This window comes from Ictidomys tridecemlineatus, chromosome 12 (genome assembly GCF_052094955.1).
Source record: "Ictidomys tridecemlineatus isolate mIctTri1 chromosome 12, mIctTri1.hap1, whole genome shotgun sequence".
NCBI lineage: Eukaryota > Metazoa > Chordata > Mammalia > Rodentia > Sciuridae > Ictidomys > Ictidomys tridecemlineatus.
In genome coordinates, this window is record NC_135488.1 from 41,219,947 (window position 1) to 41,233,261 (window position 13,315).

The 13,315-nt window shown below is 46.7% G+C and overlaps 1 protein-coding gene across 2 annotated transcripts in view; it reads right to left on the reverse strand.

Moving 5' to 3' along the window:
• Nck2 (NCK adaptor protein 2) overlaps positions 1-12,971 on the reverse strand; it is a 143,519-nt gene extending 130,548 nt beyond the window's left edge. The window contains exon 1 of one of the 2 annotated variants that reach the window (XM_078028726.1): positions 12,706-12,971. The gene's annotated coding sequence lies outside the window, so the exon portion shown is untranslated. The remainder of the gene's footprint in view (positions 1-12,705) is intronic. The other variant, XM_078028725.1, reaches the window with a different exon arrangement.
• Positions 12,972-13,315: the final 344 nt, after the last annotated feature.

Consider the following 13,315-nt stretch of genomic DNA (forward strand, 5'->3'; position numbering starts at 1 on the left):
CAATGAACAGTCATACTTTGTACTTGTCAATGAAGATGAAAGTTGACTATGGATTGTGAAATCTCTGCACTGGCTTACGGGCTCCCTGAAGGCAGGTCTCTGATTCTGGGATGGACCCCCCCACAGCCCCAGGACAGAGCTGGTTACCACTTAAAAATTAATTGCATGAACACAATTTAGTTAAAATACCATCTGGACAGCAGGCCAATCTGTGGGAGGGATGGAGATGAATGCAACTCTGTCTACATGTCCACATCCGTCCTCCTCCCGTCCGGAACTGGACTCAAAAGTAACAGAGGAACACATTTGCCGCTTAAATCGACTTGTTTTGTGCTTTCAAGGGAAAAAAAATTTAAAAGTTCTAATAACTCTGAAACTGTACCATGACAGGTGAAACGAGGGTAGGGAAGAGCTCTCAGTGGCTTCAGAGAACAGCAGCAGCAACCCCTTGTCGCACGGAGAGAAGTCGAGAGAGGGTGAAAATTAGTTTGCAACTTGAGCCGAACCAGTAGCAGAGGAAAAGGAGAATCTACATCTCTACTCCTCCTAAGAGTCCACGTCTCCACTCCTTTTTGAAGCTGAAGTTTAGAGGAGCAATTATTCAAGTTCAGAAAAGAGATTGAAAGAGATTCAATCCAGCTCCCATCATAAAGAAAAGTCAAGAAGTTACTGCATAAAATCAGATGATTTCCTGAAAGGAGGGGGAGACTACAATAAAGTCAATACACCACCTTAACAAAAGTCCAGGGTGTGCCTTTTTTTACACTTGGGGTGCCCAAATGCCAGCCTGGACAGGCTGCTGAAGTCTCCTGAAACCACTCACAACAGGACCTCTGCGGACCAAAGCTCAGTCCCCACGACCCACACTCTGCTCATCTTCAAAACAGCAGGATTCACATCACTGGCCTCCCTCCACCCTGGCTGTAAAAAGCAAATGATACACACAAACATGTAACAAAGAGATACCTACATGGTTGTGTAGTAACTGAGAACTTTCCAGTCTATCCAAAGAGTCACTATTAAATATTCAGAGGTCGGTTCTCAGTCCACAAGAGACGGGGCGATGGAAGAAAATAAAGATGGATTGCACTTTTAACGATCTCTACCAAGGGAAGTTCAAAAATTTACAAAGTGCTGACTTTGTGTTTATCCTAGCAACAGAACAGGAAGAGAGGAGATAAGAAACAACAAAGTGGAAAGAAGAGCAATAGAACAGGAAACAATTTACACAAAACAGATCACAATAAAGCCAAGGAAACTCCCAACTGGCAGGTCTCTGCATTTCTAGGTTTTTTCCTACTGATCAAGTAAGAGTCTAATTACAAGGAAAAAGAAAAAAAATAATGTTCAGACAGTAACATCATACAGTAACATCATACTCTAGCCAGCTCAGAGGTAGCTCTGTAGACGCTGAGAGTCAGCAACTAACTTCCAAATTAGAATTTTCCCTTTCCCTTCCCCTCATAAGGTCTAATTTGTGGTATTTTTGTTCTCTCTCTCCCCCAGGGTTTTAGAACTATACAAAGAAAGAAAGAAAACATCCAAAAGCTAATGTATGTTACCAGTTCAAAATTTATCAGGCTGAACCCGGAATCCTATGAACTTCAGAAATAATAAAACACAATTTTTTTCTAGAGATAATCAGCAATGTAGGACTTCTGAGCTAGGAAAACAGATGTCTTCGATTAGACCAAACTCTATATAAATCCATTGCTTGTTAAAAGTAGCTGATAAAGGTCCCCTCCATTACTTCCACGTCAGTGGGCATTCGAAGCAGAAAGTGCTTTGTTTAGTCCCATCTCAGTTATATCAAGATGCTTCCTGTGAAAATCAGCTTTACCTAAGTATAAGGCACAAATATGGTGAATTAAAATTTAAAAAGCAGTATATGCTATACTTTAACATCATTACAGATGAAGAAAAGCCACGATTAAGTCAATTGGACTAAAGGAAGTTTCTTACAATGTACAGATGTATAAACAGTGTTTACATCTGTAAAGATCTAAAACTTTTCAGTATGTTGATTCAAATGGAAGAAACGATCTCCAAAAGGATACGTGTAAAAGAATCTACATGATTATTGTAAATATTTAAGCAAAGCAGAGCAAGTTGACCTATTTTTGAGCCGGTTCATTCGTGTGGGGGGGGGCTGTGTGCTATATAGGATGCCAAGTAGCGTCCGTAGTCTGTGCTCACTAAATGCCAGGATCACCCCGTAGACCCGATATTTCGCAAATGCCTCAAGACACTGCCAAATGTTCATTTGGGCAAAACTGCCCCAGTTGGGAATCACTAATTTATCTACATGGGTGAGGGAGTTCAAGTCTCAGCTAAGCTTTTAAAAATACTAGCCCTAAAATCTGTGGATTTGCAAAAGTGAGTTGGCTTCTACTTCCCCAATTCAAATCTAATAGCTAATTAGATCCAAAAATGAATGAGAAGCTACATGGAATAATGTGTAGTATGTTCAAAATACGTTTTCTTTCCTAGACATGGAACCCTGACCCACCAGAGGTATTCATGCAGAGAAAGAGAAGCTACTTCTGTAGGAAAAAACTCAGCCTCTCTGACCAGGATGGCTGAGATACATCGGGTCCAGGGCATGGTCAAGTTTAAGAAGCAAAATAGTAAAACACTAGACGTGAAATAACTCACGTCCCTTGCTATTTTTCCATCTCTTTAAACATTTAATTAAAAATTAAAAAAAAAAAAAACTCAAGGAGTTTGCGTTTTTTTATGCTGATGTCCCCAAGATGGCTTCTGTCACTCCAAAAGCAGAAAAAAATTTACTCTCAATTCTGACCACCCCTTCTCATACCCCTTCTCATACACTCACGGAGACTTGAAAATGGGGATACAAGATTTTAAAGCGAATGTTCTTAAAATGGACACAGCTGGCAAGAGAGAAGGGGGAAACAGACATCAGGTGCTCTTTTCTTTTGTTAACCATGCTCCTCAAGTGAGAGAATATTTGCTGACTTGCAGACATCCTTAAAGACACAGCTAAAATTCATACCCTACAAAACATAGGCACATCCTTGAAGGAAAACTGATATGGGCAGTCTGTCTTCTCACCTGGCCACGGGCACCTTTGTAGACATCTCACTGTGATCTGCTGCCTTTCAACTTACTTCTCCGGCTGGCCACACCCACAGTGGCTGTGAGGATCATGATGCCCAGTTAAGTACATGCACCTTTGTTGCCACTCACCCTGGAGCATGCTTTGTGCAGAGTGGTCCCATGGAAGTGGTGTGACTGCGAATCTAAACCTGAGAATGGAAAAACCCCATCCAAGTGATAGCCCTTCTGAAACCTAGGGCAAGAGGGAGCATCTCTCAGCAGGGACACCAGACTCGCAGCTGCATCTCAGTCCCACGTGCTCTGGGAGAAGACTGCCCAGCCCTCTGAGGGCACCCAGGGTCCTCCGAACATGGGAGGGTAGGTTTGGCATGAGCTCAGCAGGTAACTAACTTGGAAGGGAAGCCAATGCCGCAGCTCCCCATGGGGACCTTGTTACAGCCACTTCCAAGAATCTGGATGGAGACCTGCCCTGGCCTTTCACGCCCTGAGAAGGAGGTATGGAAGCCATCCTAGGGTTCTTGAAGACCTTCAGAGGCATCACATGGCACAAAGGGAAGGATTTGGTAGGTTCAGCTCCAACATTTGCAGCATGCACCTACCTACCCACCTTGAGGAAAATACTGGTAACTCAGGAAAAAACAGTAGCAGCCTAGAACAGCTGAGAGACGTATTCCAACAATACCACAGTTAGAGGCCAACTGAAGAATGAAAAAAATGCTCCTGCTTCCACAGTCGCCACTGTGGTGAGGATGGGGTAGAGCCCAGCATACAGCTATTTATGAAGAGGTACATCACACAGGCCCGTGCAATAGCATCCACACTGCAGGCCATGCTGGAATTAAGACGCAGCTACAGGTTGAGCATCTCTCATCTTGAAAGTATGAAATCCAAAAGCCACCAAAACTGAAAACTTTTTGAGCGCCCATGTAATTCCACAAGTGGAAAATCCTACACCTGATCTCATGAGATGGAGCACAGTCAAAACACAGGTTCACTAAAAATACTGTAAAAGATTACCTTCAAGCTACACGTATATAAGGTGTACATGAAGCCAACAAATTTCGCGGTTAGACTTGAATCCCGTCCCCAAGACATCTCATTGTACAAATGCAAAAGTTCCAAAATCTGAAACACTTGTGGTCCCAAGCCATTTTGGGTAAGGGATGCTCAATGTGCACTGAACAGAACCACCAACCCACCTCCACCCCAACCCCCACTCACCCAGGGGCACTGCAAGTCCCTCTAGCAGTAGTTTTCAGTTGTTCCAACAGGGATCACCTGAGAATGTATTAGAAGAGCAAATTCTCAGGCCCTGCCCCAAATCTCTGCATCAGACTCTCCAGGTGGGACCATCCGTCCACAGTGTGCTAATGCTCATTTCAGAGTTTGAGGACCACAGGTCTGCAGCACGCCAGGGAAGAGGCGCAGCCAGGCCAACACAGTGCCCAATAATGCTCTTCTGTGACCTTCACAGTTACCCCTCCATGCGCACTTATACAGTTACCAATTGTTCATCATGCCCTTCCAAAGTCCAGGGCGGCCGATAAGAGGTTCCCGAATGAGCCTCTACCCACACTCCACTCCCTATCACTGATTTTCCAACAATGTTTCTCAAATCTCATACCATCATAAAAGTTATGGTTCTGTTTCACGAATTTTCAGATACTGCTGAATGAAAAGATGGCAGCCAGACTTGGAGGATGAGGTAGCCAGGAAGTGAACACCAGACCTGACCTTCCCTAGTCACGGGACCCACGACCAGGCAACCTACAGTTCTCCTCCTCCTTTCCACAAGGTTAAAAACAGAACGCACCGTACTCAATCCTGGTGAGAAATCAATGAGTTATGTGTAAAGTGTGAGGAGGGAGAGCTAAAAAAATCACTAAAAAGAGGTTCGATTTTAGCTTCTATACTTACAAATTAAAAACTTAACATGTGTCAGAAATATGTTGAACACTGATTCCCCCCAAAAAAGCTATTTTACATTGGCAATTTAACCTCTACAATTCAAAACATATTTGAAAACATGGGTAAGGTGCACGAAGTATTCTGGTGATATGCACTGACTTTTAACCAAATCTGATTTCAGAACTCTAAAACTGAGTATATGAAATATCACATTATTCCTTATAACTACGTGGGACATGCCTTTCTCAATAAAATACTATCATGATTACCACAATTATTATTCTAAAGGGTTTTTTACTGTGTCCTTTTAGCTATCTCAACTTTGGAAAATTCAGAATAAATGAACCCTAAGCCATGAAAAGTTTATAGCCCTGAACTCTCTGGACGTGACAGCCCCAGTCACATGTAGTCCACCGACCACCCAAAATATAGCAAGAAGTACAGTAAATGTACACTAAGCATCAGATTTTTAAGGCTTCACACGGCTAAAAGAATGTGAATTAGTGCACTGATTAGGATTTATATTGATTATCTGCAGAAATAAAATATTTCAGATGTGTTGGATAAAAGAAAAGTACTTAATTTTTACATTTTTAATGTGATTATAACAATATTTCAAATTACATGTAGGGCTCACATTTGAAACTCATAGGATATTTCACTGGGACCAAGTGGCTCCTGACAATCAATTCAAGGGGCATTTGCAGGGAGACACTGCAAATAAAAGATGCACACACTTCATTTTCTGCTTCTGATCTCTCCTGCCCTTAGGGAAAGCCAGGCTCATGCTGGGTCCCTGTGCAGACAAGCTATTGTTACAAGGGATAACCCTGAACCAGCCCCAATAGATAGAAGTCTCTAAAAGCAAACTGATTATAAACTTTGTTGTTCTGTAACCATTGTTAGCAAACTGCTGCTCAGTATGTGACCACAGATAACTTTGTAGCTTAAAGGGCTGGGGGTTGGGGTGTATTTAAAGGCTAGGAACCAGTGAGGGAATCCAGTCTACAGGCCCACACCTGCCCTGCTGGCGACTTGGAATATTGAGTTGAGGATGACGGGAGAGCCACCAAGTGCAGGTGGTGGTCAGGCTAGAACGTGAGGGTGGAGTGAGCAGACAGATTGGCAGGAGTGATTAGAAAGTTGTTTTGATGTCCAAGTCAAAAAGAGAAAGAAGAGCCAGGCTCAGATATCAGAGATCTTGCAGAGGTAGAATCAATAGGGGATGATAACCGGATTTGGAGATTCAAGGGGAAATTCAAGGATGAATGAGTCAATCAATGATGAGGAAAAAACAACCAGAGAACAGACAGGCCAGGAAATGATACAGTTTGGGACACTCAAAGTTTCAGTGGAACCAACTCATCAGTGAGAAGCTGGTCCATTCACATGCATTAATTAATTAATTTATTTATCGATGGATAACAAACCACGGATACACAGACTAACGAGAGCTTGAGAGAGAGCAGGCAGGAGGCACCTCTACTTCCCGGAGCAGCAGACGGACCTGGGTCAGAAACACGCACACAGAGCTCCTGGGCATCTCATCAAACGCCTTCATGCACACTCCAGGATGGGACACTCTGGGGACAAAGGCTGCTCAGTCCACCCCAGGCTCCATCCTCTCACTGTGCCCTTCATCCAGGGGACAGGGAACCCCTTCCTTTCCACACAAAATCCAATACATTATCCAATAGTTCTGATATTGTATCAAACAAAATGAGTGTCCGCAGGTGAGCCCACGCGTTGGGAGAAGCATCTGTAAGTGGAACTCAGTCAAGGCTTTTTCTCTCTCTAATCATTCTGCTTAAAACCTGGAGCGCCAAGACTCCCTGCCTGTCGTGGGGTTCTATGCCTGACTCTTAAAGAGTGGACAGGACCCCCTCCTTCCGCTACGCTGAAACCATCCCTGGCAGGCGTCCCCAGATACACTGATTCCACACCCGGGTGATGAAAGCAATAGTACCTCCTAAAATCAGCCAGGTGTAGGAATGCAGAGTTACACACTGTGACGGGCTGAACTTTTCCCCTCCAAATTCAAATGCTGAAACCCTGCCTCCAGGAAACAATGCCGAGGTCCCGATGCTCAAGTTCCTTATATAAAATGACATACGGTAATCGCATGTCACCGACACACACCCTCCCATATACTCTAATCATCTCTAGATTACTTGTAATATATAATCCATGTAAATGTTACATAAATTATATTGCATTGCCTAGGGAATAATGACCCAAAAAAGCCTGTACATATCCAGCACATTCACAAAATCTGCAATTTTGATCTGTAGAGAGTTAATCCTCGGATGCAGGACCCACAATACAAAGGGTCAATCATATTTAGGGATAGAACACTTAAGAAGGTAATTAAGGCCAGGCGCGGTAGCAGGTGCCTGTAATCCCAGCAGCTCAGGAGGCTGAGGCCGGAAGATTACAAGTTCAAAGCCAGCCTCAGCAACTTAGTGAGACTCTGTCTCAAAATAAAACATAAAAAGGGCTGGGGATGTGCCTTGGTAGTTAAGAGCCCCTGGGTTCAATCCCCGTTACATAAAAAATAAAAGAAGGTAATTAAGGTTAAATGAGGTCATACAGAGAAGAGAAGCCTTGTACGGACAAGGCAAGAAGAGGAGCCAGAATAAGAGCCCACATCAGACACCAACCTGCTGGCACCTTGATCTTGGACTTCCAGCCTCCACAACTGTAAGAAAATAAATTCTTCAGCCCCCTAGTCTGTGGTATTCCATTATGCATAATACACCCACCCAACAGGAATAAGCACTCTTCAACAGGAAGTTTTCCAGGGTAACTCCAGCTTACAACAATGAAGCAAGGACACAAGTTCACTGAAAGTGTTTGTCTGCCTCCCCTCCAATGGCTCACCTTCAGATGATTCAACTCACACATAGGATCTGCTCCCATCAATACCTGCACACATCAGCAATAAGGCTAAGGTACACACACCCAAGGGCTATGACGCTCTGCTCTGTCTAGTGCCTCATAAGAAAACAACTCTACCCAGCTAAATTCTGCTCTCCTCTCCTACTACCTGCTTGGCAGTGACAGAGCTCCAAGGGGAAGGACTTACACCTAAATTTAAGTCCTGTAATCCCTGGCACTGTCCTTGAGCCCCAGAATCCTGATCTAGAAGTAAAGACTGGAGCCAACTTTGCCATGTTATCCAAAATATTAAATATGGTGGTGGATGTACAGAGTACTTTGTAAACTATAAATTAATCACACAAACATTAGTATACATGATTTTTATCTCACTGTGGCATTTTAGATCTTCATTAACAATTGGCCATAAAAAGCATTCTGTTTTCCAAAACTGTCTCAAAAGAAGAAACTGCAATTCAGGTTGAGTATCCCTTATCCAAAATGCTGGTGACCAGAAGTGTTTCTGATTTGTTTTTTGTTTTGTTTTTCTTTTTCCTAATTTTAGAATATATGCATATGCATACCTTGGAGATGTGACCCAAGTCTAAACATGAAATTCAATTGTTTCACATACACCTTATACATACAGTATGAAGATAATTTTATACCGCATTGTTAGTGTTCCTGCATTTTGACCACAACCTATCACATGAGGTCAGATGTGGAATTTTCCACTTGTGGCATCCTGTCCACATTTAGGCACTGCAGAAAGCTTTGAGTTTGGGGGCATTTCAGATTTCAGACTTTCAAACTAGGGATGTTCAACCTCTATTGAAATTTTAAGTGTACCTTCAGCTTCTTTTCTTAAAAGCATTACAACAGCAAATGAAGTGGGGAGACACTCAACAACTAGCAATGCTTTGCTCAGTTTCCAGTCCAGGCTGACATGCACAGACTAATCTACTGAAAAACCACACACTTTGCCAGCCCACCAGGTGGTTATGTAGTTGGATCCGTTTGGTTTGTTGCAGACAAAATGCAGGTGCATAATCCCAGGGACCCAAGAGACTGAGGTAGGAGGATCATGTGTTCAAAGCCAACCTCAGCAAAAGTGAGACACTAAACAACTCAGTGAGACTCTGTCTGTAAATAAAATACAAAATAGGGCTGGGGATGTGGCTCAGTGGTCAAGTGCCCCTGAGTTCAATCCCTGGTGCCCCCAAACAAGAAGAAAACAAAAAATGCAGGTGCACAAAAAGATTATATAAAATTACCTTCAGACTATGTGCGTAAGGTGCATATGAAAAATAAATGAATTTCAGGGTTCTGTCTTGTTTTTGTTACGTTTAGCTTTAAGACTACAAAAATGACTCATTTGACAGAGATTTTATCAAACAGAGAAACCACTGGACCAAATTGTCCCACTGTCTGCACATCCTGGGGACCAAGACATCAGTGGTGTAACGGAGGTTCTAAGGTACAAGGATTCTGGAGATCTGTTATTACAAACATTATTGGCGTGCTGGGAACACACCGCCCCAGTAATCCAGGCTCAGATTCAATAAGTACATGTTGCACATTAACTGTGTGTAAGGTATTACACTAAGTGGGAACACCTGTGGCTCTCAGAGGGCTTGGAACCTCCTAAAGAAAATACAAAGCCAAACAACCCATGGAAGAAAGTCACAAATGTCAAGTCAGACACAAAGTGCTGTGAAGCTTCAAGGGCAAAGTCATCACCTCTAGCTGGGGAAGATTTGGTAAGATGTGGGGAAGAAGTGACCCCTGGAAGAATGAGAACTGGAGACACCCAGGGTGGGTGGAGCAAAGGAACCCCCAGGGAACACAAAGGCCAGTCTGGGACAGGGTCACCACTGTGACACCACCTTGAGACTGCCATGCCAATCAGAAGAACCCTTTCATTTCCATGGCTCCAGACTGAGAATCTGGAGGTAGGAACGGTTGTGCCACTGTGTCGTTGGTGTGTTATCAGGCAGTAGATTAACTTGCTTACGTGGCACCCTCAGGAAAAAAAAAAAAAAAAAACATTATGTTCAGGTGAAAGGCAGTAAAAGAAAATGACTAAACTTTTAAACTGCACAACTAAAATGGCCTAAAGAAGTGACAAATTATTTTAACTATAACCACATACCTTTGATAACCTGTTGAACACCTGCCTTGACCTCCTTCTGAGTTGCCTTAACTCCAGCATTTAACACACACCTTATCATTTTTAGCTTAGGCCCTTTGAAGGGTTTCCATCACTCATTTTAGGAATGAGAAAGAATTTGGAAGTGCCATCTGCAATCCCTCCAGTTGGGAAAACTAATTTCCTAAGCCTCTGGGGGAGCCGTCAGGGAGTTTCTACTTGATTTGAGAAAAGAAGTTAGCTTACTACTTTTTCCCAAACATCACTCACCACCCTCTCCTGCCCTTCTCGAGAGCAATCTTGAGTTCTTGAGTCATGAAGCTTCCGTTTTAACGTCCAAAAGCCATTTCCACAAACCCTGTCTTCCTCAGGGCACACTGCAAGCCAGCTGCAGCCTTGAGAAGCATTTTCGTCCCACAGAGTATCACAGTCTGGTCTAGCCAGGGCAAACTCCGCTAATGCAGGCAGTCAAGGAAAGGACTCCAGGTCATTCTGGGCAATCAAGGAGTCTCAGGGCAGTCCAAAAGGTTATCCTGTCTGTGCACAAGACGCAAGATGATTTCGGGTGCGTTTAATATGGATGATAGCACATTTCTCAAATACTGTGTACCTAAGATCTGCTGTTTGTTGGAAAAGCACAGCAACCCCCAATGTAAATGACAGAAGGTGAAAATATGACAAGGCCAAATGGAGCAGGGATGAGGAAAACGTAAGGATGTAGCATTTAATAATACAAGATCCAAAGCCTTAAAAACTGACCACAGCTGCTTCAAATGCACACTTCACAAGCCCCACCCACTTAAAAAGGATCCGTTTCTCCACAGTGGGCAGAGGGAGTTAGAGTAGACAATTTTCCAGGTGGCAGTTTGTGGGTCAGTTTCATCCTGTGTGTCATGATCAACCCCACTGTTGACAGAATGGAGCAGCTAAGAAACTAAGTGCCAGGGAGAGGAAGTGAGTGGGCATCTCCACCGGCTTCCCGCTGCTTAGAGGTCTCAATTTTAGTCTCAGATGGCCACAGATCCGGCCCACTTTCTTTAATCAAAACTACATTCAACTTCAAGGAGAGAAATATAAAGAAAGGATTTTCCTTCACAGTCTCTCGCTCACAAACAAGGATAACACCTGCTTCTTAGGGAATTCCTATGGCCAACTTGTAAAAACCTACACCCAGAGCCCAAACGGGGTTAAATATCCTTTCTCCAATGTGTCCACTGACTACCATTCTCCTTCTATAAACGCCACACATGCTTCAAAATCTTGTTATTAATTCACCCGTTTTATCTCTGAACATTCTGTAAGTGAATTAAGGGTGTGTTCAGAAGCACAGTTAAGATCTGTTTTGATAAGTCAAAGCAGCCCAGGTTTTTTTCAGCCACTTCTAAGAGTTGAAAACCACTGTTGATAAACGTATCAAAAGCAGGGACATGAAACACACCCAGAATTACTTTCATTTCTACACAAAATCCCTTCCAGAAGCTGGCGCTGAACTGAGACAAGGAAGGGACTCCCCTACCTGTGGGGCCCTGGCAATCCACGCCCACTGGCCTTTAGGTTTGGTTTCTTTTGGGGTCATTGCAGGTGCGGGCCTGCGATGTTTGAGGCCCCTCCAACCCCGACAGGGGCCTGCTCATCCCACTGAACACAAATTTGGCAGAATCAGCTTCAAACCTGTTGGCAAAATAAACAAAACCAAACGAGAGGAAACTGCCAACCTCAATGGTCTGAAGTGGCCAGAGCCAACTCCAAACGCGGTCCTGCTTTGTCCCTGAAGCTCTTTACAATACGGAGTTTTAAGTCAGGTGCCTGGTGTCCATTAACCAATGACCCCCAGCATCCCGAATCGTTACTGTCTACAAACTAAAGCGTTTTGCAAATTAAACTCCTCCACACAACGCCAAGCTAACCACGCTCAAAAGGGAGTCACCCTGGATGATTTAAAAACCACACAACAAACGCTTCCAGGAATACTTGGTGGTTAAATCGCCCTGAATAAACCAGGAGGACAGAGCGATGGGGAGAAACTTTGGTTCAGGTGACTTAAGAGTCTTGGAAATCCGAGGTAGGACGCAGGGGCTGAAACCCGGCACAAAAGCGCCCTTGGCTCGGCCCGCCAAGGCAAGAACCTCCTTTATGTGATGTGACGGTAGCTTTGTGCGGGATCATAAATAGTTCTCATAAACACAGTAAGTTCTCCCGGCCCACCCCGGCCTCCCGAGTCCCGGCGCTGGGGCCCTGGGATCCTCGGCTATTCTTCCCAGGCACCCGCGCCCGGACGACCCCGGCCACCCCACGGCCCCACGCCCACCCCGGGCTCGGTGTCCGCCGCCCGGCCTCAGGCCAGACGTGGCCTGCGTCCCTGGGGGTCTCCAGTCTTGGGCCCCGCAGCCCGCACCCCTGCCCAGGTCCCCGCCCGCGCCCTGGGTGGGCGCCCCCGCCCCCGTGCCATCTGGGGGAGTGGGGAGCCTGGAGGGGCGGGCAGGAAGGTGTGCAGCTGGAGGCGCGCGGCAATCTGCAGCCAGGGACGCCCAGGCCGCGACGGGGCCGAGGGCACCCGTGGGGCACCGAGGACCGGCTCCCCCCAACCTCTTCCCGGGCGCGCCCCGGCCCGCGAGCCCCGCCGCGCTCCCAACTCTGCCGAACCGCCCCAAGTTTGCGGCCCCCGCTCCGCGCCTTCCAGCCACGCTTACCTCCCCGCGGGCCGCCCGCCGAGGCCGGAGGGCAGCGGCGCGGGTCCCGGGGCGGCGGCCGCGCTGCGCCCGCCCAGGCGCCGCTCTTTGTCTTGCGCGGCTCCCTCCTCCCGCCGCCGGGCGGACGCTGCCGGCCCGGGCGGACCCCGCCGGCCCGGGCGCCCGCCGCGAGCCTCTCCACTGCCGAGCCCTCCCCGCCGCCCGCCGCCCGCCGCTCGCTCGGCCGCGCGGCTCCGGCCTGACGATCCCGGCGGCGGCGGCGGCGGCGGCGGCGGCGACCCTCCCCCGGCGCAGCGCCCGCCCCTCCGCGCGCTTCCTCCTCCTCCCGCGCTCCTCCCCGGCCGCGCCGTGACGCCGCCCAGGGGCCGGGCCTGGCGCCGCGCAGGGGGCGGGGGCTGGACCTACCTGGGGGCGCACCCGGGCGCCGCCGGGCCCCGCGGCCGGGCCCCGGAACGCGCACCCCAACAGCACCGGCTCTGGCAGCGCTCGGCTCCAGCGGCACAGCGCGATTCGAGCGCCCAGGGAGGAAACGGTCCCCACTCCTGAACCTGCTCGCGCGGGCAGTGGGGGCAGGGTGATGGGGACGAGAGTGAAAACGCAGGCGGCAACT